This window comes from Eulemur rufifrons, chromosome 7 (assembly GCF_041146395.1).
Source record: "Eulemur rufifrons isolate Redbay chromosome 7, OSU_ERuf_1, whole genome shotgun sequence".
In the NCBI taxonomy this organism is placed as follows: Eukaryota; Metazoa; Chordata; class Mammalia; order Primates; family Lemuridae; genus Eulemur; species Eulemur rufifrons.
The window spans coordinates 163879755-163905761 of record NC_090989.1 but is presented as its reverse complement, the minus strand read 5'-3'; positions in this window follow the sequence as shown (position 1 = coordinate 163905761).

The following is a 26007-nucleotide window of genomic DNA, read 5'->3' as shown; positions in this document are numbered from 1 at the left end:
GTTACAATTCTGTTTACAATTCTACCTCGTGAGTATAGGTAGGTAGTTAGGTCTAAAAGCAGTGACTGAATTGATGGCAGATGGGAACGATTCTTTTCTCTTTCTCTCTGCATGTTAATTTGTCAATGGACAAGTTTGTATTTTAAGGGCAGTCTGTTGGCCTCTTTATGTAAAATGGAACATTTTATTTTGTATTTTTGATGAGTTCTCCTTACAAATGATATTCAGGTGGCCTTTGGGGAGTTTGCCATTCACGAGACACTTGTAAATGTCATCTTTGAACTTGTGTCCCCTCTAACAGTTTGCTGCCTGCCCCCAACCCTTATTTCTTAAGACTTTGCTCACTGACTTTTTCATAGCTTTCAGAGGAGGAAAAGAACTGTCAGATCTGGGGCCAAAGATACGCTTTTGAAGCAAGATGGTTTGCTTCGTTCTCAAAAGAGCCACTTGAATCCCTCCTTGTCCCCACCTAAAGCAAACACTTCTGTTGCTTGCCAATGGTGTTTAAGCCAACAGAATAGGCTTTGCCTTCCACGGTGTAACACTCCAGAAGAATATTTCAGAATGTCTCTAATCCATTAATTTCTTGTTACTGGAAAATGCTCTTTCAAAGTTTTCTTGGGGCAAGAACAGAATGATTTTGGACAGTGCATCTTCAGAATTCTGTAGCAAATGTTTGATCCCATGGGCCTCAGTGCAGCCTAGCTACTGTTCATGACTTAAATAAATTTGAACCATTATAGTTAATACTTCTCCTTACCCTCCTCCCCTCACATTGTGCTGTGTCTACCTCTCATCTTGAGCATGAAAAATGAATTTAAACATTAGTGGTATCCATTTGGGGACTGAGGCTTTTATTATAAATAAAATTATTCATTTGTTATGTCCTGTTGTTTTCAGCAGAGAGTGTATTGATCTTTGCATTGCTATTCAGAATGGCATAAGGGGCTCCAACATAAGGAGGACATGGCAACATTTGTGGACAGATTGAATACAGTGTGTAATGACAGAGACAAACCTTGCTTACTGGCCACACTATATGATACAAATCATTTGTCAACAGTTTATTGAATTACTTATTAAAAAGAACATAGTTTTCCAAATAAGCCATCACACAGAATGTTATCAGGGACAAACAATGTTAGGATGATGCATTGAGGACAGCCTTAGAAAGTGTATTTGTGAAGAATTAGACTAGGTAACTTAAAGGACATTTCTGCTGATGCATTAGAAACAAAAAGTTTGCTACAATGCAGACTGTGCTCCAAGAGCCAACTCCAATAGATAAAAAGAAAACTTTGACAATATCTTGTAATACAAAATATTACCTTTCGAAATGAGTGATGTTGAGTTTCCTCTATTTTCAGACCATTTCCATGTTGAGTACTTCTGAAATACATGGAAAAAAATAGTAAAAATAGCTTTATTACTTAACAGTGATTCTCACTGAATAGATGCTATAGATAGATAAAAGTGCCCTTTTACTCCTTCCGTAAAAATCAGAAATATTTGTCATTTCCTCAGTAGGTTGTAATCTTGTGAATTCCTTTAATTATTCAGGAAACTGAAGTTATTAGTGATCTGATGATCTTTCATTTCTCAAAAGAGTTTTTATTTAAACCTTCCTTTACAAGTAAAATGAGTGCAAGCACTATTTTAATATCTTTATTGCTAAAGATAGATTTTTGCTTTTAAAATTGTCCTAAGCACATGTCTTTTCTTTGCTCTGTGTGTGCTTGTTGCATATTAGTCAGCTTAAATATTCTTGGAGAAATGTTCAAAGACAATCTTGCTGTGCTTTCTCCCAATTGTAATGGGGCAAGTTGGTTTTCTTGTGGTCATGTGTTTTTTTATTTTACTTTGTTTGGCAGATTATTGGGTTCAAAGATACTCATTTAGCAGTGATTGCTCAGTTAGAGCTTTCTTTTCTCTATTTCTGTGGGAAAGGTTTTCACATAAATGTGCACCTACCCTTGGGTTATTAGAGTACATTGCCAACAGCTAGCACCAGCTTTTGATGGCAGTGGTCAACAGGAACAGAGGAAGTTCTCAGATGCTTTCATCATTCTCTAAATTGACCAATACCTTTTTTCAGTGGGTAGAATCTGCTACAGAGGTTCCTGCCAACCCTCTTTGTAAGACAAACCTTATGTGACCATCATCCATCTTGATTTGTCAGCTATGGAATTATTGCATAGAAACAAACATTTTGTCTCAAATGCCAGCTCATAGTTGGTAGTGAGCTCATGGTGTGGAGGAGGGTTCTGAGGCTGCATGCAGGATTAGCAGGTAATGACTGTCCTGGGTGCCAGAGGGGAAAGAGAAGCCCTCCTTGTCGGCCTCTTCCTCTCTAAGTTTATTTTTTCTTCCTAGGGCTGAGACTGGCATCTTTATTTTTATCACAGACAGAATGATGAATTGCTAGGACCTGACACTGAAAGAATTATAATAAATAGGTACTTTGTGTGTGTGTGCAGGGAAGGTTTGAAAGGATGGAGAAGATGTGTGGACTTTGTAAACTTTGCCCTGACCCCTTCAAATGAAGGTGACTCACCCATGAAACAGTGTGCCTGAAGCATATACATAGTGGTCTCTAGACCTCGGCTACTTCTTTGCTACCTGCTGTCTCTCTGTCTTACTCTCCTGGTTCCTTGTGGCCTGCTTGCTGTAAGAGTATGCATGCACATGGTAGCTGTGGTTCACTGAGTCCTTGTTGCTCAATGACTTAGTTTTAACTGTCTTTCCTTGACCTTGACCTCTTCTCCATAATAGGATTTATCTTTTAGCTTCAGACCCTGCTGTGAATGGGGTGGGATGGGTTGGCTGACCTGGTTGTGCATTAGAAGAAAAAGATTCAACTGGCTTTTTGATCTGGACTTTTAGCAGGTATATTTCTCAGAATTGCACCAAGGCTATAGAAAGACTTTTACAACCAGAAAAGGATATCTTTACAATCTGCCAGTCTATATGGAATATAATTCTGATAATGTGTGTGTATGTTGGAGGAGGGTGATATTAGGGATGCTCTCTCTCCATTTCTAGTAAATGGTAGGATGATAATTATATGTATCAAGATAATACTTAGAATATTTCTCATATTAATAGCTACCATGGGTATCCTGTAATGTAGAAAGTTGCCCATTTCTATTTATTTTCACATGTAACTTTCTAAGGTAATTTTAAACTGTCATGGTTAACAAATACTGAACTCTGTTCATTATACTCTGGGCCTATTTTTGACCTTTCCATGCAAGTCATCAGATTGTAAGGAACAAGAAAAAGCTGGTCCTGGTGTTGCCAGCCTTGCACTTGTAAAGGAATATAATTAGAAGTAATGAATGGAATAAATACATCCTTATTTATAAGAAATGTCATGTAATTAACTCAAATAATGCAAAATACTTTCTAATTTCCATTTGGAATGAAAATAGATTTGTTAGAACATCAGTAGGCAGTCAATGTTTATCGTATATTTTCATGCACATACCAAAACTGTTAAAATCTAGTGAGTGAATATACATGGATTTTCTACAACACAGTAAATCAAGATGGCTTTCTTCTAATAGAGCCTTATGTGTATTCCTTATTTGTTATTATATATACATAACTTATATATGTTCAACTCTTAGAATTAGCATAATTAATTTATATTTATTGAAAATTAATGATCTAATTTATTTACTTAGCTCCCATTTCCTTTCTCAAACTAATTGACTGAAAAAAGAACTATAAATTTGCAAATAGCTCTTGGGCACAAATCCTAAATTGGCCTTATCATAAGAACTCTCTCTAATACTAGATATCTGAACAAGTTTTGTAATGTAAACTATATTCATGGCATTTCTACTACAGGCTTTGAATATATTTTGGGAGTCTTGGTTTGGCTTCTATGTGTCCACAGTTGGGAGTCAGGATGTGGGTAGGTCTGTCTTAGGCAAGAGAGTTATTTTTATAGATAACAATTAGTATGACACAGGGCACTGACTAATGTCAAAGGTAGTTTCTGGAAGCTCTCTGCTGTGCCAGACATCAACCTATTAATTTCTGCATTGTGGGGAGGTCTGGAGAGTCCCAGGGGAGCGGGTAAAGAGGTGGTGAGCAGCACTCAAGAGGTGATAAGTATAGAAGTATTTCACCATTTGAATAACATGAATGGGCGTGCAGTCCACATGGTCTCAGTAACAGCCCTGGCTTTAGAGAGATGAAAACTGATGGGAGGAAGCTGCCATTATGTCCCTGGGATTGAACATGCTATTTGTTCCTCAGTACTATTGAGTCTAGCATAGTTGTAGATTTACTGAGGAATTAAAAACAGCAAAACTCTTTCTTTGTATCAAATGGCCGTCTTCCTCATAGTAACTTTGAAGCCTCCTAACACTAGTTGAGGGGAAAGCCTAACCCTAATTGTAGCGGGAGAGGGTACTGAAGCGGTGTTCTGTCTGTCTTTGCCTTTGATGTGTGTGTATGGGGGGGCGGAGGTGACAGTGGGAAGTGTGTATGTACACATACAGCTTGTTAAGTACTTACCTTAAAATAATATTTTTAAATAAATTAGTATTTCATGGCCCACAGTACATTTTTGGAGTCAGTATTTTGTTTTATCCTCACTGACTTAGGAGGAGTTGAAATGGAAACGCTGAGTTTCAGACCAGTGGTGGCCCCGATTCCTGGGAGTCAGGACTTTACCCAGGACCCTTGATTCTCATTCCATTGTTCATTCCACCATCACTGGCTGCCTTCACATATGCTGCAAACATTTACGCATCATGGCTTGGGTGTCCCAAGTAGTTATTCTCCCTGGAGTCTTAATTCTTCCCCATTGGTCCCACTATTGTCCCAAATCCGTATACTCTGCCATTTGTATTTTTTGTGGACATTTTGCTGTTGGTAGCTTTATTATTTTGTTGTAATCATCATTATTATTTAAGAATATGACTAAATTTAGTGACGTCTGAAAGTCTATAAGGTTTAAGCGTTCCTTTCCAGTGCTGTCTATGTGGGGCCAGGCAGTTTAGCTTGACTAGCAGCACAATTTGCTGCAAGGTAAAATGAGCCCAGAAGGAGCTAAATTCATCTGGTTCTCTAATTTTTATCTTTTCTAATAGGTTTTGAAATGGCTGTAGTTATCAGGAGATCTTTTTATCTTTAAGATTTATTTCCAGTTCAAGATATTTGTGTGCTAATACTTTTAAGAGTAAACTATGATACTCTTCCATTCACCAAAGATGACTGCTTTAATAGTTATTAACTAAGATGTGTCAGGATAAAAAATAAATCAGCAGGAATTAGATTAAAATTTAGTGTTTCACATGCAGAAGTCCAAAATACTAGTTAGTATTTACTATTATGTTTAGGGACCACATGATCCCTAGAAGCCATCATTCCTAGAGCCATATTTGTGATGATGTAATGAAAGTTCAGGAGTGTGACAAATGTTGAGTGAGACTTTTCATATTGTCCTGGAATAAGCAACTTAGGTCTAAACAGAAAGGCCAACAACATTTGGGGACAGGTGATCCCCATACCCACTTTACTAAGAGGTAGCAGCAGAAGCAGACCCGCCTAACTGAATCACAACCCCAAGCTCCCAAACTAAGCAAGGGGAGAGGGCTGGTGAAGGCAAAGATAGGCAGTTGGAATGAGGAATGCGGAGATGCTTTCTTCTTCCCTCTTCTGGAGTAGTTACTCCCACTGCCCCAGAAAGTCGTGTATGGAAGGTGGCTCCAAGCTCTCCTGGGGAGAGGGGTGCCTTCAGCAAAAGGATGCTGGCATCCTGTTCCCCGGCTTGGTGCTGATGAGGCTGCAGAAGCTGCAGGCTGATGCAGACACTGTGCTCAGATGGGAGTGCAGGACGGTGCATATGCTTTGGAGAGCTTCCCATTGGCTCTGTGGAGTCTGGGATTGTACATGAATACAAAAGAGTGATTCTCACTTGCATATTTTTGATTGTAGGACAGGGCAGGAGCAGCTTGTTGTAGAGGCCTATAGTCGCAGAGCAGAAAGTCACTGAGGAGTAGTGTTCCTGGGGAAAAGATGGAAACAACTTTTCTACCTATCTGTTTTTTGGTAGCCCTTTGAGGAAGGACACAAGCACCTACCTCAGTGGATCCCCTGGTTCCTATAAAGAACCATGAATGTCAGAACAGTAGGCAAGTAACATAAGGCTGCTCAGGTAGATGCTGGGCCAACTGAGATGCTGACCTCCCTAGAGAGGGGATTGGGTCATGGAGCACTGTCAGAGTTAGAAAGGGAGGCATGACTGTCCTTTCATGAATGAATCCTCAGAAACAGGATTGGGGTGAGGCTTGAATATCTTCCCAGGAAAAAACATGTCTATCAGCTCAACCATGTAGAGACCACCATATTTGCAGAGGCTCCAAGCAGATGGAACTAAAGCTAGACCACGGACATCTGCCTTTCACGCCGACAGCCAGCCAGTTACCTAAGACCACTCTGCCTCTAACAGTAGCATAGCTTAGCCTCAGTATGGGGGAAGAATTAGAGAATTGGTAAAGAGCTCTAAAAGCTGTATCTCAAGTCTCTGCTTGGTAGGATGTGAAATTTTAATCTAAGATTAGAATTTTAAACTGGAGAGACTTTTATGGAAACTGACTTACATAGGTAAAGATTCTGCCCAAGATATTGTTAAAGGGTCAGAAAGGGATTCAACACAGCATGGCTGCAAAAGTGATGGCAACGAATACAGTGTTAGTGCATCTTTGTCCCAGTACGTTGAGATTCTGCAATCATTGTTTACACAGCAAAGTGATAATATAAATCCTAAAGTAAAAATGGGTTGTCAGTGAATACCATGTTAGATAGCAGGATGTGAATGATTTCTTATTCCTAGGAATGGAATCTTGGGTATAATAGGTAGTTGATAAATATATATGGGATAAATTTAATTTTGGTTCAAAACAGGGTAGTTGGATAAAGGAGCATTCACTTAATTACTCAACAAATATTTTCTGAAGGCCTACAGTATGCTGAGTTCTTCTTTCCTGCTTTTGCAATTCTAATCTAAGTTTGCCACACTCTTCATCTGATGAAGTATCAATGCAAGGATTAAATGTTATTGGAATTCTTTTGAATGGCAGAGCCAGGGTGAGCCTATTAACAATGCGGAATCCACGTCACTTCTCTGCTTATATCCCCACAGTATCTCCCTTTTTCCTCAAACTAAAGCCCAAGTTATCATAATGATTTTCAAGGTTCCTACGTGAACTTCTCCATCCACCCCCACCACGAACCATTGCCCTCCTCTGATTGCATCTACTCTTGTTCTTGTTGCGGTTGAATGGTGACCTCCCAAAAAAGATATGTCCATGTTACGATCCTTGGAACTTGTGACTGTTACCTTATTTAGATACAGTTGAGTTAAGGGTCTCACCTTGAAGTGAGGAGACCATCCTGGATTAGCTGGATGAAGCTTAAATCCAATGGCATGTGTCCTTACAGTAATGAGACAGGGAGCTTACACAGGGAAGAGGAGGGAGGCAACATGATAATGAAGGCAGAGATCAGAGTGATATAGCTACAAGCCAAGGAATGCTGACAGCCACCAGAAGCTGGAAGAAGCAAAGAGGTAGCACAGCCCTGCTGACACCTTGATGTCACTCTTTCATCCTTCCAAACTGAGAGAGAATCGATTTCTGCTGCTTTAAGCCACCAGCTTGTAATTTGTTGCAGCAGCCACAGGAAACTAACACAATCCCCTACACTCACTCTGCTCCAACCACACTCACTTCCTTGTTGTTCATTGGACATTCTAAGCACACTGTGGCCTCATAGCCCTTGAACCAGCAGCTGTTCCTTCTACTTGGAATGCTGATTTCTCTGTTCTATGCCAAGCTCCCTCTTTGAGGCTTTTATTCAAACTGTGCTAAAAGTCACCTTCTCAGGATAGTCCTTCCCATTATCTTACTGAAAGTTGCAACTGACCCCTCTCAATTGACTTTTCTTTGTAGCATTCATACTCTAAATTATTGTATAGTTTATGATTTGTTTTGGTTCTTGCCTGTCGGGGGCTACCCGGAACGTGAGCCCTGTGAGGGGAGGGATTGTTGTCTGGTTTATTCACAAATGCATTCCTACTGCCTGGGCAGCGCTTGGCACATGGGTGGTGTGTAGAAAATATTTATTAAATGTATATTTGCTAGATGAGTAACCCTGGTTGACCATCTTTGCTTTTTGGCTTTAAAGCTTAAAGAGGACAAAGATCCTCATTTAACAAGTAGAATAATTGGATAAGTTCTCACATCTGGCAGTACACCATAGTAGTTAAGATAATATCAACCTGGGATTTGTATGTACCTAATCACCCACACATATTCACCCACTTGGAGGCATACTTAATATTTATCATTCCAAAGTGGCCTACTCTGAAAGAGAGCAAAGTAACAGGTGGTTTCAGCATGAAAAATATCTCAATCCCCACCTCCTGCCCCCAGCACTGTTTCCTAGATTTCCATGTGGATTCCAGCCAGGCTGATGAAATCAGCTCTTTCCTCGGCTGAGAGAAATTAACAGAAGGGTTTGATATCTCATCAGCGTATAAGCTTTGATTTCCCAAGATTATATTTGCCACTGTTTTGCCTTCCTCAGGAAGTCTAGAGCAGCACTGTAAGCAGTTTGTTCAGTTCAGTCAAGGTTTTAGGGCCCCATCTTCTTGGCTTCTCATGCATACAGGTTGACTGAAATTACATACTCATTTATGAATCTCTATTTCTTTCCAATTAATCCTTTCTACAAAACAGTCTTCTAATCTGTTGTTATTTGTGGAATAACTGAGGCAGTTGCCATTAAATGATTTTAGTTTGTCTATTCATTTATTTCCTGCAATGTTTAAAAAATGATTTGATTATGATACATGAAGTATAGTAAGATTAAGTGCTGTAAAAATAAGAAGCAAACAAACAACAAAAGTCAAGGAGTAAGTAAGGGAAGTAGAGTAAGATGGATCCAAATGTGAGGTTAGTAGATGAAATAAAGACAAAACGTTCATGTATTTGCCAGAGGTAGGTCACAAAGTTGGCCCTGAACTTCTAGCACCAACCTAAAGAAGGAAAGAGCATCCGTTCTTGAGATAAAAATAGGCTGATTGTTCAGGAAATGCAGAAATATGCCCAACACCAGAGATCAGAGAGTTCTGTTTTCTATGGATCCTTCCTCATGGAGATGATGCCAGAATATGTCATTGACAGCATTCTCAAAACATCCTAACAATGTATGGGGGCTCTTCCTTAAAAATATGTTCTGAGTCTCCTGGTAGCAGTCCTGCCAAATCTTGCCTGAAATGGGTGCAATAAGCTCTCAGGCTTCCTTGTTTATCACTCCCCCAACTCCTCCTCCACCCTTCAATCTACCACCAGCTGGCAAGGATTTTTTAAAATATAAAAATATGAATATATTTCCCTTGCATTAAGAATTTCTAGTTGCTGTTTCTTACCATTAGAATAACATCACAAATCTTCACCTTGGCCTTTTATATTTTTGGCCCCTGCCTCAGTGAGCTTGTGCCTATCTCCGGGACTTTGCACCAGCTGTTGTCTCCACCGGGAATGCTCTTCCCTCTGACCTTCACCTGCTCCCCTCTGATGTACGCATGCCTTCCTGGTTCTCATGTTTTTGGTTCCAGTTCCCCTGTTGTCACCTACTCACAGAGGACTTCCCTGACCCTACTATAGAACTCAGAAAGTAATGAGTAAAGGGTCTGCCAGTCCTGTTGCTGGCATTGCTGAATGTGCATGGGAAGAGAAATAGCTCTGCCTGCCAATGGGTCCACTGCCTCATTTACCCTCTTCAGGTGCAGAACATTGTACTTGTCAGAACTACCAGTGAGCTTTGGACAGGGCATTGGAGAACTAGAATTTAATCCCATTTGGGGGATCTTGGTCAAGTCACTTACTCTCTTTTGTTTTGATTCCTTGAGTGAAAATAAGGGTACTACTTTTACCCACCTCCTGGACTGTTGCGAGTATTAAAGCCAGATGATGTGGAAGTCAGAAGAATTGATGTGTTTGGCTTGTTGGAACCATGGTGTAATAATTATATTTTTTTTCATTGTCTACTATGCTGATACTTTAAGGCTGTTCAAGGGCTTGAGTTTGGGTAACGGACACCATAGATTGGTAGCCCTAAATTTGTAAAACCAAAGCTTAAACCGAACTAAACTAACTTCCTGCTTTTCTATATAAACAACATACAGCAACTAGAAAAATCCAGACCCAATTTTAAACTGCTCATTTAAAAATGACATTAGAATAACACCAAGGATTTAAAATAAAACCTATAAATTTATGTGAATTTAATGTGAGCCTTTTCCTTTTTTTCCTTCTATGAGGCATGCTATATATATATATATCTCCCTTAATTCTGCTGTTTTTAGCACCTAGAAGAGTATACATGTGAACAATTCTGGGGTTCATTCATGGCTTAGAGTTGCTTTGACATAGTGGTTTTAAACTAAATCCTCAGGGGGTTTAGGTTAGTCTAGATGCTCAACTCTCATTAACCATAATGGGAGTTACAGTACATGTCTCTGCCCTCTGCACACAACACTGAAAAATGACCCTCTAACACCATGTTAGTGTCTTTCTCTTTGAACTAATTTTAATGGATTTTTTAAAAAGTGAAACATCTCTGTGCAGTCCTCAGGGCGATGAGACTACCAACAATTCATTTTGCAGTGCTTGGCTTGTGCATGCTGGAAAGATATGGGCCAGGGCTAATGTGCATTCAGAGCTATATGCTTCTCCTTTACTTGGTTTCAAATGAAACTATTTTTTTAGACAGAGTCTCACTCCGTTGCCCGGGCTAGAGTGCTGTGGCGTCAGCCTAGCTCACAGCAACCTCAAACTCCTGGGCTTAAGCAATCCTTCTGCCTCAGCCTCCTGAGTAGCTAGGACTACAGGCATGCACCACCATGCCCGGCTAATTTTTTTTTCCTACATATATTTTTAGCTGTCCAGATCATTTCTTTCTATTTTTATTAGAAACAGGGTCTCGCTCTTGCTCAGGCTGGTCTTGAACTCCTGACCTCAAGCAATCCTCCCGCCTCGGCCTCCCACAGTACTAGGATTACAGGCGTGAGCCACTGCACCCGGCCATTTTTTTCTTTTTTCATCCCTTTTTCCACAGCTCATCATCCTGATAAAATAATCAGTACACAGTAGGTACTCACTAATGTAGTCCTGATACTACCAAAATGTTACAGAGGAAATGAATTACAGTTGACCCTCAAAGGACATGGATTTGAGCTGTGCTGGTCCACTTATATGCAGATTTTTTTCAATAATACATTGGAAAAATTTTTGGAGATTTGTGACAATTTGAAAACGCTGGCAAATAAGTCGCATAGCTAAAAATATAAAAGAAATGTAAAAGTTATGTCATGAATGCATAAAACATGTAGATACTTGTCTGTTTTATTATTTACTACCATAAAATATACATGGATCTAACATAAAAAGTTAAAGTTTACAAAACATACCGTACGTGGTGCCATTCCCAATCAAAGTAAATGTAAAGATGAACTATTAAATTATAACTGCATAAAAATTAACTGTAGTACATGCTGTACCACTGTAATAATTTTATAGCTACCTCCTGTTGCTGTTGTGGTGAGCTCAAGTGTTGGGAGTGTCCGCTTAGAACACCCTGTGATGCTAATCATCTCTGCGTGAGCAGTTTTTCTCTCTAATAAATTGCATATCCCAGTAAAATAATCTCTCACTTCTCATGTATTTTTCATGGTGTTTACTGCAATACTTCAAACCTTGATCAACACCATGGGACCCAAATGAAGTACCACCAGTGATACTGAAGTGCTCCCAAGAAGCAAAGTTATGACATTATAAGAAAAAGTCAAGTTGCTTGATATGTACTTTATTTATTTATTATTTCAGCATATTATGGGAGTACAAAAGTTTAGGTTACGTATATTGCCCTTGCTCCTCCTCCCTCGCCCCCCGAGGAGTCAGAGCTTCCAAGCGTGTCCATCCCCCAAACGGTGTCCATTGCACTCATTATGTATGTATATACCCATCCCCCCCCCCCCCCCCCGACCCATCTGCCCGATGCCTGATTAATGGTATTCCTATTTGGTATGTACTTTAGATTGAGGTCTACACTTGCAGTTGCCTGCCATTTCAGATGAATAATTCATCTTGTAAACAGCTGATGTAAACTTACGGTATCAATAAATACAGTACTATAAATGGATTTTCTCTTCCTTATATTTTTCTTAATAACACTTTCTTTTCTCTAGCTTTACTGCAAGAATACATTATACGATACATATAACATACAAAATATGTGTTAATTGACTGTTTATCGGCTAGGCTTCCAGTCACCAGTAGGCTATTAGTAAAGTTTTGGGGGAATCTAAAGTTAAATATCCTCAAAGAGATGAGGGAGGTAAAGGATAAAAATGTACCTATTGGGTACAATGAACACTACTATTCTGGTAACAGGCACAGTAAAAGCCCTGACTTAAACGTTATGCAAGGTATCCATGTAACAAAAACATTTGTACCCCCTTAATATTTCAAAATAAAAAAAAAAGTTATACATGAGTTTTTGATTGTGTTAAGGTCATGCCCCTCACCCCTGCATTGCTCAAGGGTCAACCGTACATACATTTATTCAGACCATTTGGTATTCTTAATGCAATCTACTAGTAACAAGTGAATGAATTGCTTGACAAAATAAATGTTTTGTTTAAATTATGTCTATGTACAAGCAATCTAGTTTATATCAAATGTAACGCATTTTTAAATCTTGCATTTTCTCAAATCATAAGAATATCTGCCCATTATACAAAATAAAAACCATCTATAATCTCATTACCCAGAAATTAACTCTGCTAAAATTGTAGTTAATTTCTTTCCAGGTGTTTCTTCTATGTTTCTCTAGAAAAGAGAAATATTTTATTATCTGATTTTAACCTATTTTATTGTTTTCTGATATTTTAATGTGTACATAAAAGAAATTTTTAATGATGGTGTAATATTGTGCCATAGTGTAATTTATTATTTACTACTGACTTTTCAACCTATATGTAATAAATATGTTGGTACAGGATCTTTGGTCACATTTCTGATAAATTTATTAAGCTGGAATCACTTGCTAAAATGTTATATGTTATTTAAATTAAAAAATAATCCCAAATTTGTTTTATACCAGGAGTGTATGAGTATACATATCTCATAATAACCTCTTAAACTTTAAGAAGTAGATTTTGTCCTAACTTTTGCCAAGTTGATAGGTTTTATGTATCTCGTTGTTTTCATTTGTATTATCTAATTGCTAGCAAACTTTTATGTATTTATAAATTATTTTTATCAAACTGTTCAAGTCCTTTGCTCCTTTTTCTATTGGAACTTTTAAACTTGACAGGCATGTTTTAGGAATTAACCCTCTACGTATAATATTTGTTGCAAATATGTCCCTATATTGGCCCCGGCCTGTTCAGTTTGCTTATGATGATGTTGACATAGAAATTTTATTGTCATCAAGCTTATCAACTTCACCATTTGTGAGTTTTACTAGTTTCTTTATGGTAACAAAGTCTTTCTATCCTGAGATCAGTTAAATATTTATATGTATTTTCTTGTATTTTTAAAATAGTTTTTGTTTTTTTGTTTTTTTTACTAGTCTGCTGTCTCCAGCAAGTTCCTAGCATGTAATACGCATGCTTTAAAAATTCACTTTATCTTCTTGACGAGGAGGTAGAGAATGCTATTCCCAAGTTTTTAAATGAAGAGAACAGGAATGTTGTGATGAACCATGCAGTAGGGTTCTAGAAGCCTGGCTGTGTTTTCCCATAAACTTTACTGAACTCTTAAGTTGGTCTTTATATTGTCAACTATTGGTTTTACATATTTCATGCATAAAGGTCATACTGAAAAGGTAGATCTTGGGGAGTGTGGCACAATTATAATGTGTCTTCTGAGTTATCAAAGATGTATTCAGTGTGATGTTACGGTATTTTATATTCTAGATTATGCTTAATAGAATTATATAAAATGCATTCTGCAATATTGTAAATATGATAAACCATGCATGGCAATGTATGGTTTAAAAATGATAAACCATACATGGCAATTCCCCGTTAAGTTGCTAGACTGAAGACCTTCCTTTGACCATTGGTGAAGAACAAAAAGGCAACAACGATATCAATGCATCATCTGCCTGTGGCTGTAGAGAGGTGGGTGGAGAGGAGTAGGGGAAATGGACCATTTTCTGTGAGTCTGATGCTTTCTGGAAGAAAACCATTATTTGATGGAGGGGGAAAAAGTCTAAGAGCATGTGAAAGGTTTAGTGGGATTGGATGGAAGAATTATACACTCAGACATAATTAAAATTGCATCACATACAGAAGTAAGTAAGATATCTATAACAAGGTCTGTGTTCTATATTCAGTTCTCTATCTCCTGAATGTCCTTTATCAACTTTTAGAAATGAAATTAATAAAAAGTCCAAGTAAAAACATATTTAACCTAACTCTGAGGTGCATTGACTCTTGTTTCCTCATCACTAATCACCCACTGTTTGTCATTAAAGAATACTTTTGAATTGCTCAACGACTTCTTGACATGTTTTTATAACCAAAACTCAACAGAAATTACATTAAAGAATTTCTAATGTCTGATGTGACTTTGAAAATGAAAGTGTTTTTGAAAGTAGGATGCTGCTATCCATCCTTAGTGGGGTGGAGATTCCAGTGATGGTTATTTTTTTTATAATATATTTTTTTTATTTCAGCATCTTACAGGGGCACAACGATTTAGGTTACATGTATTGCCTTTGCCCCACCTGAGTCAGAGCTTCAAGCGTGTCCAATGGTTATTTTTTCTTGAATCCCAGGCAGTTGAAGTCTGCATCTCAATTGAATTTTCAAGCTACTGAGGCCCCTAATGTAACCGTCCCTTTTCTAACGTGGGTGTAATTGATCACTCCTACTCAAGTGATTCCTGTCATTGTCTCAGCTGTGAGAACATGAAATTCAGTATAAGGATGTTGCTCTGTGGCAGAGATTCTGCCTGCAAAACCAAGTCATCATTCCTTTTATTTACTTAACATTACTCATATAACACTTACTTACGTGATGAGATTCTCCTAAGCATTTGACAATAAACTTAATACTCAAGAGCAACCCTATAGTTGCTGTTAGTACCTCCATCTTGTAGATGAAAGAATGAAATAATCTGAGTTTAATTGATATAGCTCTAACAGCAATTAAGTGGCAGAGCCAGGTTTCAAACCCAAGTGTTACCAGTGGTTATGGGGTCCCCAAGACCCTTCAGGGAATCTGTGGGGTCATTCCTTTTCCAGCTGCATATCTGTATATGAGTCTAACTTTTCTTCCTGGACTTAAACCAAAAGACATAGGACAATAGATTGAATACAAAAGCAGAAATGAGAATGCAGTTGTCTTCTATCCAGCCATTTGCTGAGATTTTCAAAACTGTGAAACAATGCCACTCCTCATACTAATCTGTTATGGAAAATGATTATCATAAAAATATTTATGTTAACGTGGGTTTATTTTAAGTAAATGAATAAATATTTTGGATTTTTCTCAGTTCTAATTTCTAATGAAATATCAGTAGATACTGTCACATAAATACAAGTTTTTGGTGTCATCAATAATTTTTAACAGTGTGAAGCGGGTACAGAGACCAAAAGATTTGTGGACAGGTCCTCTGAGCCAAACTCTAGTGTGCTTCCACACTCCTTGGTCTGAACTCTATCTTTTCCCACCTTCCCCACTATTTCTGCCTTAGTTTCCACTTAAAAAAAAAAAAAAAAATTGTGAGCCTTAACTCCTAAGGACAAAGGTGATTTTGTACACCTGGAGGCAGTACCCGTGGGCTGAGTTTTAGCTTTGCAGCCCGTGACTGGATGTGAGTCGTAGCTCAGCTCCCTAGTAGGAGCAAGCCTGGGAGTTACTTAACCTGGCTTTCCTCCGCTTATGCTTAAAGTGGGGAGTAATAGTACTACCACCTACCTCGTGGGATTACTGTGAGCAGCAAGTCAGTCAGTATATGCAAAAAGATTAAACCGTCCCTGGCGCGTAGGAAGGGTTCAAATGTTAGCTCTATTGTTAAGTTTCTATTCAGTTATGAATCAAATGTATTTTTGTGTTCCACAGTTTTCTTAAAGTTTTTCTCCTCCTCTTTGTCAACATTTTATAATTATATTAAAGCCTAAGCTTCCCTGTCTAGTTTATCTTCCTCAGCAGGGCCAGGTCTAGGCAAGTGGCCCTTTTCTTTGTTGTGCGGTGGGTTCTCTTTGGGGTGGGGTTGCTCTCACAATGTGTTTCTCTTCTTGTAAATCCATAAATACCGACATTAATGCGGTCATCCCTTCTCCCTCACTGAATTCCCTCACTTGTTTGCAGTTCGCATCCCGTAAATGTATAGAGTTTCCCTCCCCCTCCTCCCCACCGTGTCAAAGGGCACTGTTTGTATTCTGTGCCAGAGACAGGACCTCCTGCAGTGCCTGCGCCTGCGCTCTGCAGCCTTCCTGCCGGCTGTGGTCCATTTCGCCTCCCACACTTGGCTCCTTCACAGCTTCAGCCCATTCTAGGCTCATATTACGCTTGCCTAATGGCTCCCTTCTCTAGCGGCTCCTCTTGTGCTCCAGGTCGCAGGTTTTCCTCCAGGCACCACTCAGGGTCTGCCTGTCCCTTTGCAGCGCCCGCCGGCTTGTCTGCCTTGTCTGGCTGTGTCTGCGGCCGTTGGCTGTTCCCTGGGAGCGCGGTAACCAGCTGCTGTTTACCCACTGAGGCAGCCTCGGCTCACGGGCTCTTCTGGCAGATTTTTTAATAGCATTTTTTTAAATTCTTATTTCAGCATATTGTGGGGGTACAAAAGTTTAGATTACGTATATTGCCCTTGCTCCCCACCCCAGTCAGAGCTTCAAACGTGTCCATCCCCTAGACAGTGCGCATCGCACTCATTATGTATGTATCCACCCATCCCCTCCCACCCACATCTGCCCGACACCCGATCAATGTTATTTCTGAATGTGCTCTTAGGTGATGATCAGTGAAACCGATTTGATGGTGAGTACATGTGGTGCTTCTGGCAGATTAAGGCCTATCTTCCCACTAGGGACTCCTCAGAGTGAGACACCAAAGACTAGTGTGGCGGGGAGAGAGTCCTTGATGTCAAAAGATACCCTTAGCAACTCCGTGAGTCTGTGTGAATGCTTTGACACATCTTCTCTTTCTCCTAACGGATCCAGAAAGATTCTTCTCTTGCAGCCTTTAAGACTGTCTTCTTGACATTGGAGACAAAATGCCTTGTGATAAAGGCTGGAGGATTTTAACCTCCAAAGGGAATCTTATCTTGGCTATTTTAACTGAAAAAACGTTTGTCTTTTTTTTTTTTTAATGTAGGAGGAAAATTATTTTGTGAATGAAATAATTTGAACTTCATTTGCTTATTTTGACCACTCCTTCTGCCAATAAAGAGATGAGCTGACTTACAGAAATGCAGTACAATAGATTTATTTAAAGTGAGAAATTGGGTTAGAAGGAAAATATTTGAGATGTTCCAAATGTATGTGAACATAATTTTCAAAATAAGAATGAAAATTTTTCAAACGCACATAAAAGTGGAAAGAACAGTTTGATTGATCACCTATTTATCTCTCACCAAGATTCATCAACTTTAAAATCTTGATACAACCATGCTGAGTTTCTCTGTAGACAGATACTTCCTTTTTGCCAAACCGTGTAATAGTCTGCTGCAGACATTAGGACACTTGGCTCCTAAATGATTCACCATGTATCTCCCAAGAATGAGGGTACCTGGCACATAACGACACTCCATTTACTACAGTCAAGAAAATCCACATCAGTTTGGTGGCATCATCATATTTTCCATATTTAAATTTCATCAATTAGCTTCTTTTCTCTATGGCATAAGACTCAGTCAAGCTTCATAAATTGCATTTGATTATTAAATCTTTTTAGTATCTTTTATAACAGTTCCTTACCTCCTTTGGTTCTTTTTTTTTTTTATTATTTCAGAATAATACAGGGTTACAAATATTTTGGTTACATAAAGTGCTTTTGTACCATTTGAGTCAAAGTTATCCCCCAGATAGTGTGCACTGTACCCATTAGGTATGGATTTACCCATCGCCTCATCCCCCTCCCACCTGATGGATTTTCAGTGAATGTTATTTCCATATGTGCACGTCAGTGTTGATCAGTTAGTTCCAATTAAACAGTGAGTACATGTGGTGCTTATTTTTCCATTCTTGTGAGATACTTCACTTGGAAGAATGGTCTCCAGTTCTATCCAGATTAATACATGAGGTATTAGTTTGCCATTTATTTTTGTGGCTGAGTAGAACTCCATGATATACATGTACCATGTGTTATTAATCCACTCATGTATTGATGGGCACTTGGTTTGTGTCCACATCTTTGCAATTGTGAATTGTGCTGCTGTAAACATTTGAGTGCAGATGTCTTTCTTATAGAATGTTTTTTTTTTTCCTTTGGGTAAATACCCAGTAGTGGGATTGCTGGATCAAATGGTCATTCTACTTTTAGGTCTTTGAGGTATCTCCATACTACTTTCCATAGAGGTTGTACTAGTTTGCAGTCCCTACAGCAGTGTATGAGTGTTCCCATCTCTCCGCATCCACACTAGCATTTGTTGTTTTGGGTCTTTTTGATAAAAGCCATTCTCGCTGGAGTTAAGTGATATCTCATTGTGGTTTTGATTTGCATTTCCCTGATGGTTGGAGATTTTGAGCAATTTTTTCTTGGGTTTGTTGGCCATTAGTCTATTCTCTTTTGAAAAGTTTCTGTTCATGTCCTTTGCCCACTTTTTAATGGGGTTGTTTGATTTTTTCTTGCTGATTTGCTTGAGTTCTTTATAGATTCTACTTATCAGCCCTTTATTAGATGTATAGGATGTAAATATTTTCTCCCATTCTGTAGATTCTCTATTCACTCTAATGATTGTGTCCTCGTCTGTGCAGAAGCTTTTTAATTTGATCAGGTCTCACTTATTTATTGTTGTTGCTGGGATTGCTTTTCGGGTCTTCATAAATTCTTTGCCTAATGGTATTAAATCATTTGAAGATTCCAGGCCAGTTGTCCCATGTAACAACCCAATTTCTTGATCTACTGATTGTTTACTCAGGATTCGGTTCAGGTCAAAGATTTCTGGCAACGACACTAAATAGGTGATATTGTCTACTTACCATTGCAGTGTATCAGGGCACATCATGTCAGGCTATTTGAATCGCTATTCGCAACTGATTAGACAATAACTGCCAGATTGCTCCATTGTAAAGGATACATTTTTTTTCTTTTCAATTAAATGTAATGGGATGATATTGCAGTCTACCACCCATTACCTGAAATAAAAAGACAAAGCTGAATTTATTGTAAAGGAGAACTGTGCTGGTCATGTCCAGGATCTCTGAGTAGATCAAACTGGAAAGTATGCAGTTAGGCAGGTTTTCCAAAGTAAGTGGGTTAACAAGATATGTAGAAGCATGTTTACTCAGGTGAGAGGGAGAATAGGTTGCTTAATTGGCACTTGGAGATATGTGAGACATTTTCAGATTGGCTGACTTTTAGCAATAAAGGGCTGTTGCTGATTGATTAGTTGACTATCAGAAGAGTGTCAACTGAATAGGCTTTATTCTGGTCCTGGATGCTAATTGTTAGCACAGCTACAGAGCAGTCAACCTTTTCCTAAGCTTGTGCCAATTTTCTCTTTTTCTCCAATAAGATTCCCCCCCAATTATTTATTTCAGCATTTTTTGATGATTTTTGCCTGAGTCATTTAAAATATGGGGTTTACAAGATGCTGTGCATTCTATCATTCTTCCAACATTTATTACCTAACATTCTTCTCTAAGGAAGAACTTTACCTCCCCTCTTTTTTTTTTTTTTTTTTTTTAAGCTTGTTTTTTCTGTCTGTCTCTGCTTCTCTCTCATCTTTAATTTGGGTTGTTATAATCCATTGACATTATACTGCTTTGATTAAATTTACCCAATTTGGCAGCAGATATACTTTCATGCTGCTGTTGTTGCTGTCTGTGTCCTTTGGATATGACTGTATTTGTCTTTGAGTGCTTCCTTATTTCCTGGTACAACATGTTCCACATTCATTTTATACCTCCCCTGCTCTAGACTTGGCATTAGCTATTTCCAAAGAACCTTGGCTCATTTTAGTAAAGAATGGTATTTAGAAACCAATATCTAGGCACTAAATGTGCTCATTGCTATTCAGACAGTTGTGTTTCTAGGCCCTTTTTGTGGAAAGGACTAGAAAATATGTATGCATAGATTGATACTGATGCCACCATTAAAATCCAGCACTATGGGGGATTTTCTTATATTCCCCCATTTCACATTTGTATTTTTTAACTTATTTATACCATATTCCTATAGTACACTCAAAATAATTTCAGAATTAGAACACCAAAATTTCTAAACTTCTGATCAAAGGTAAGTGGTCTGAGTTGAAATTATCTTTAGACATACCTACATTTTTCTCTAGTTATAGCTTGATTATCTCAAAATACACAAAGCAGTGTTTGTGGGCTTAGCAAGAGATGTTCTGAAGAGTGATGACCATTTCTGTACAGCTCAGTACTGATGGAATTGTGGTAGTGCTGGTACTCAGAACTAAAATGTATTGAAGGATTACTGTATGTCCAGCACTGTTCTTGGCACTTTGTGTGTTTTCCCTGTTAATTCCCATAAAAGCCTTTAAGATAGTTACTACTATCGTTTTCATTTTATCAGTGAATAACCTAACAAAGAATCATACTGATACTAATGGGCAGACATGAGACTCAAACCCAGCCAGTCTAATTATGGGGTCCAGATTCCTAAACTCTATGCTATACGTGTGTTTTAATTTTTTAACAATAAAAATACCTATTTGTAACAACCTTTATTTTCCCTATCAGAACACTTTTCACCCCTTATTGGAATTGTTTCTTGGTTTGTCTTTCGCATTAGATTTAAGAGCTTGGAGGTTAGACTATGATGTGTCATTTACTATTAAATCTACACCATACAGTACAGTACATGGTGCATAAATGCACTCAGTAGATTTTTAATAATGGCAGTATAGTCACGATTCCTGTGTGCTAGACATTGTGCTAAAGCCTTAAATTTAATATTTTGAATTCTTAAATAAATTAGACAGATGAGGCATTGCTATCCATATTGAGAAAAAAAGAAACAGGTTCAGAAAAGTCACATGATTGCCAAAACCCTAGTAAATAGGAGAAACTTGAACCCAGGTCTCCTTGCTTTTATCATCTCCCATGAGATCTCTTTTTCTGTTGAAATATCCCCAGTCTAGTTTTTTGGTACTGACCCTTGTGGGTTGGTAGGTATTTGACTGTCTTTACAAAAAATGAGAAGTAAAAGACTAGAAAAAAATGCCATTATACTGAGCAGATGCTCTGTCCAAATTCAAAGAAAAAAAAATAATATGTAAAAGATAATATTATCTTTAGGGATCCTGAAATTCCTGCAAAGAACAAAAATAAATCATGGCTGTTAATACTCTTTTAAAAAACCTAACAACAGTTGGCCTTCTTTGGGCTTGCAGAATATGTGAAATTGGCTTTGGATTTCAGGTGAATTATGAATTACAGGCATTACCCATCAATCCTGGCTGAACTGCCTCGGTCTCCCCCCATCCCCAGGACACCCAGCTTAGGCATCTGATTTCCCTTTGCTACCCTCAGTCTCCTGTTGTCTTCATTGCTCACCTTGGCTTTATGAATTCCACGATATTTTGCTACTGAAGCTGTCATTTTATTCACTGTCAGGAGACAACCATAAAGGGTACAGAGTAAGAGTGCTAGTGACTCTGAGACGAGTGCTCTCTGCAGTCAGCCTCACCAAGCTGCAGCCTGAAGCTGCTAGGGTTTGTCTTGCTCATTGGCATCTCTGTGGACGGTAATGTTGGTAAAGGTTGGGTTGGTATCAAGGAATCTTAATTAACCAGGTACATAGAGTCCTCAGTGAAAGAAGAAACTATGAGAATATTAATAGGAAAAAAAACATCTTTTCCACTTCTTAAAAAGAAAGATTATATCCATAATTTAAAAGAGACTCGTTGGGCAGTTTTCTCTGAAAAATGAAACAGATCACTGCCAACAAAGGATGAAAGATCATTCTGGATGAAAAGTGTAGCCAAAGTCATCTGAAGGTAATATGAGAATGTAAATGTGCTTAGAGGACTAAAGTGGACATGCTTTCTAAGTCATCTGTTACTTGCCAATAGCAAAATAGCAGATGTAGTTTACATTTCACTGTAAATTCTAAATGGTGCACTAAGGCAATAAACAAATGTTACTGGGATTTTTACAAATTCCATATGAGATATGATGGTCAGAAATAGTATAGTGAATGTATTAAGATCGTGAATATGGGTTCAGACCAACAGAGATGTGAATCCCAGTGCAGCCATTGATTATCTGTGCGACTTTCGACAATTTAGTTATGCTACCTGAGAATCAGCTTCTGCCTGTATAAAAGTAATGGGTTGGAAAGCTATGGGAAACAGGTCATAGACTCCAAAGGAAAAGCTGAATAGTAAGAGACTTCAGAAACAATTGAAATTAAGGTAGCTCTGGGCATCTTGGTTGTGGTAATGACAGTCTCCTCAGGACGCTGCCATTGAAGTGATGTAGCTCCAGCCACGCGTGGCCCTGTGTTACTGGGAACTGCCAAGAGTCAAATTCCCAGAGCAGACCATCTGTTTGGCTTATCCTGGATCTGTTGCCTGGGAGCAGGTGAGGCATTTTCTTTGACAGCCCACAGGGACTGCTGTGGGGGAGGGTTATTTATCCCAGAAGATGGGAATATGGGAATAGAAGCTTAGCTGGTAGATACCACATATTTCCATTCTGTGGGTCTAGAGAGGGAAAGTTAAATAGAGATTTGTGTGTGTGTTCATACTATCATATGTCTCTCTACTTTGTAAGCCAGGTGTGGAATTAGGATTTTTTTAAAAAACAAATATATAGTATTTTGGCATGATGACAGCTATGCTTTATAATTGTCTGTTGCAGAAGTTAAACTGTGATGCCATAAACTTTTACTCCAAAGATTGTTGGAGCTCATCTTTGAACTTTTAAGACACCCCAAGGGAAAAAACCCTCATGATACTATCCAAATCTCATATAGCAGGAATGGAATTTGAGCTAATTCAAAGGGGTAGGGCTTTTGGCATTTTGAAGGACTTTATAGTATCTATATAGTTAAATTGTTGTTTTCACTTTTTCTCAAAAGATGTAAATTACATGCAAGGAGAAAACTGGAATTCTCTAATGAAATCTGTATTAATATTCATCCACTTAAAGTTCTTTCCTAAGATTCACAAGTTTCGCAAACATTTATGTACACACCATTATTCAGTAATAAAATTTTCTATCTGTAAGTGTGATGGCAGGAAATTTAAGTTACGTACTATGGGTTATTTTCAAGTAGTCATAATTGATAAATTAATTCTTATTCTTTCTTTATCATTAATTATATCTCTTCATGCATGGTAATATTATAGAATATCCTTCTTTCCCACACATGCAATATTGTATTACACAGGGTTGCTCTTGCTGGTTTTACTTCCAAATTTCACAAATCTATCTATTCCAATGCCAGCATCCTAATCTAAGCTACCAGCATTTCTTACCTGGACTATTTATTGTATTCTCTCTACCTTCTCTTCAATCCATTCTCCATGTAGTATTCAGAGACAGTTTTACGAAACACACACTGATCCCAGAGTGCCTCACTTCATCCCCTTTAAAAAGCCTTTGATAACTTCCTTTTGTACACAGGATAGAGACCAGGCTCTTTAACGTGGCCTTCAAAGGCCTCTGGTCTTGCTCCGGTCTTCCTCTCCAACCTCACCTGATACCAGGCTTCCTTCCTGCATGCCTAGCCATACCAGCCTCCAGTCCTTCACCAAATCATGTTTCCTTCAGCCATGAAGTCTTTGCAGCTTTGTCTCCCTCGACTGGAATGTTCTTCCACTGACTCCTTACCTTGCTAGCACCTGTTCACTCTACCAGTGCCAACTTAGGTATCCCTTCTTCTAGCAAAGTTCTTCTGACACCCCAGTCTTGGCTACTTTATTATATGCTATAATGAAACTTTGCTCCTTTCCTTCTCAGCATTTACCTATTTGTAATTGTACGTGTGCTAGGATGGTTGTGAAATTTCTACCTGCTTCCTCTAGACTGAGGGCGGGGGCAGTCTGTGCGTTTTCCTCAATGTGGTAACCTCAGCACAGTGTTTTGCACATAGTAAACATTCAGTGATTACTTACTGAATGAAGTAATTAAGATTTAGGGATCGTGTGACAGTCAGCTTTTACGGGGTAACAAACAACCCTGGAATCTTGGTGGTTTACAGCAGTTTTTATTTCTTGTTCACAAATCTGCAGGTCAGCTGCAGCTCTTATGGGCTCAGCTGGCTTTGGGTCTGCTCCCTGTATATTCCCATTCCCTTTACCTAGGCAGAAGCAGCCACTATCTGTAACATATTGCTCTCATGGTGGAGGACAGGAGCTTAAGAGGCCAAGCCAGACCACATGCACACGTTTAAAGCTTTTTCCTGGAAGGCCCGTGTGTTACATCTACTTATGTTCCATTGGTCAAAATAAGTCACGTGTCCATCCTAACATCAGTGGAGCAGAGAAGTAGACTCCTTCTGCAGTGTGGGAGGAGAAGAGAATGGAGGAGGAAATACTGTGGAGGAAATACTGCTATGTGGAGGAAATACTGCCATGCACTACAGATGATAAATACACTTGCCCAAGATTTTCAGACATAAGAATACCTGCCCCCAGTACTGACTCTAAAGCAATTAATTTGCCAAACAAAGAATCCCTATAACATAGGTAATACATTGCAAATATTTATTCCAAGGTGACCAGTATTGAAGAGTTGAAGTTTACAAGATGAAATGAGCTTTACCCTTGTTGCTACAGATCCTACAGAATACATCCCTTCCTTCCCTCCTTACCTTCCACCTCCCCCACCTCAAAAACTGCCATGTGAAAAGTAGACTTCAGTCATGTGTGCTGTGTAATAAGTATTTATGTACTACTTCATCAGTACTTACTATATAAAAAGAAGCTGTAAAATAACATGTAAAGCTCAGTTCTATTGTCTGTGAAGAGTACTATCATGAGAAAATATTATCAAGCTTTCACATTTTACTTGTGGCTTTGTTAATTAATTGGAAGAAAATAAGACTGATGATAAAATTGGCCATATTTCTGAAATTGCCTGAAAATGAGAAACAGTCAAACCTGACTTTTGCCAATGGCCTAGTGGTCTCTTCTATAATAAGCTGAGACAGGTTGGCATGAGAAGGCTATACTTGGTAACTGTGCCGTTAATGTCACCAATTAAAGCTTATTAACATTGGGAGGAAGATTATGATATAGAAGTTTTCATAACTTGAAAAGAGCTCTTTGTCCTTTGGGTGGAAGAATGCCATTGAAATGCCAATGGTTGCCAATTGGATGGCAGAAATCTTAGAGTTTTCAACATCTTGGCCAGTACAATCAGCAGGAGATTTCGGCAGCTTTCTGAGATTTACAACAAGAAAAACAGCAATCAAAAACAGAGCCCCAATCATATGTCTTCCCAATCCACAGTCTGATTATCATAGAATAATAGAGCTGGAAGAAACTTGGGAGATGATCTCCTCCAGATGGGAAGCAAAGGTGAAAAGTATACACATAGGAGAGAATGTAGACCTGTATTAGTTGCAAACAGCTAAAAACATTTTTGTAACTTTGTCATATTTTTAAAATGGGTTTTAGGGAACATCTTATTTCTAATAACTAATATTTATTAACTCATATCTTCTCTATGAACTTTTTAGTAATAACAGCTACCACTAATTGAACACTGATTTATTTAACTGCACTTGACGTAAATAGTGGAAGAAACCTACAGTTAGGAAAGTGACCTGTCCAAATT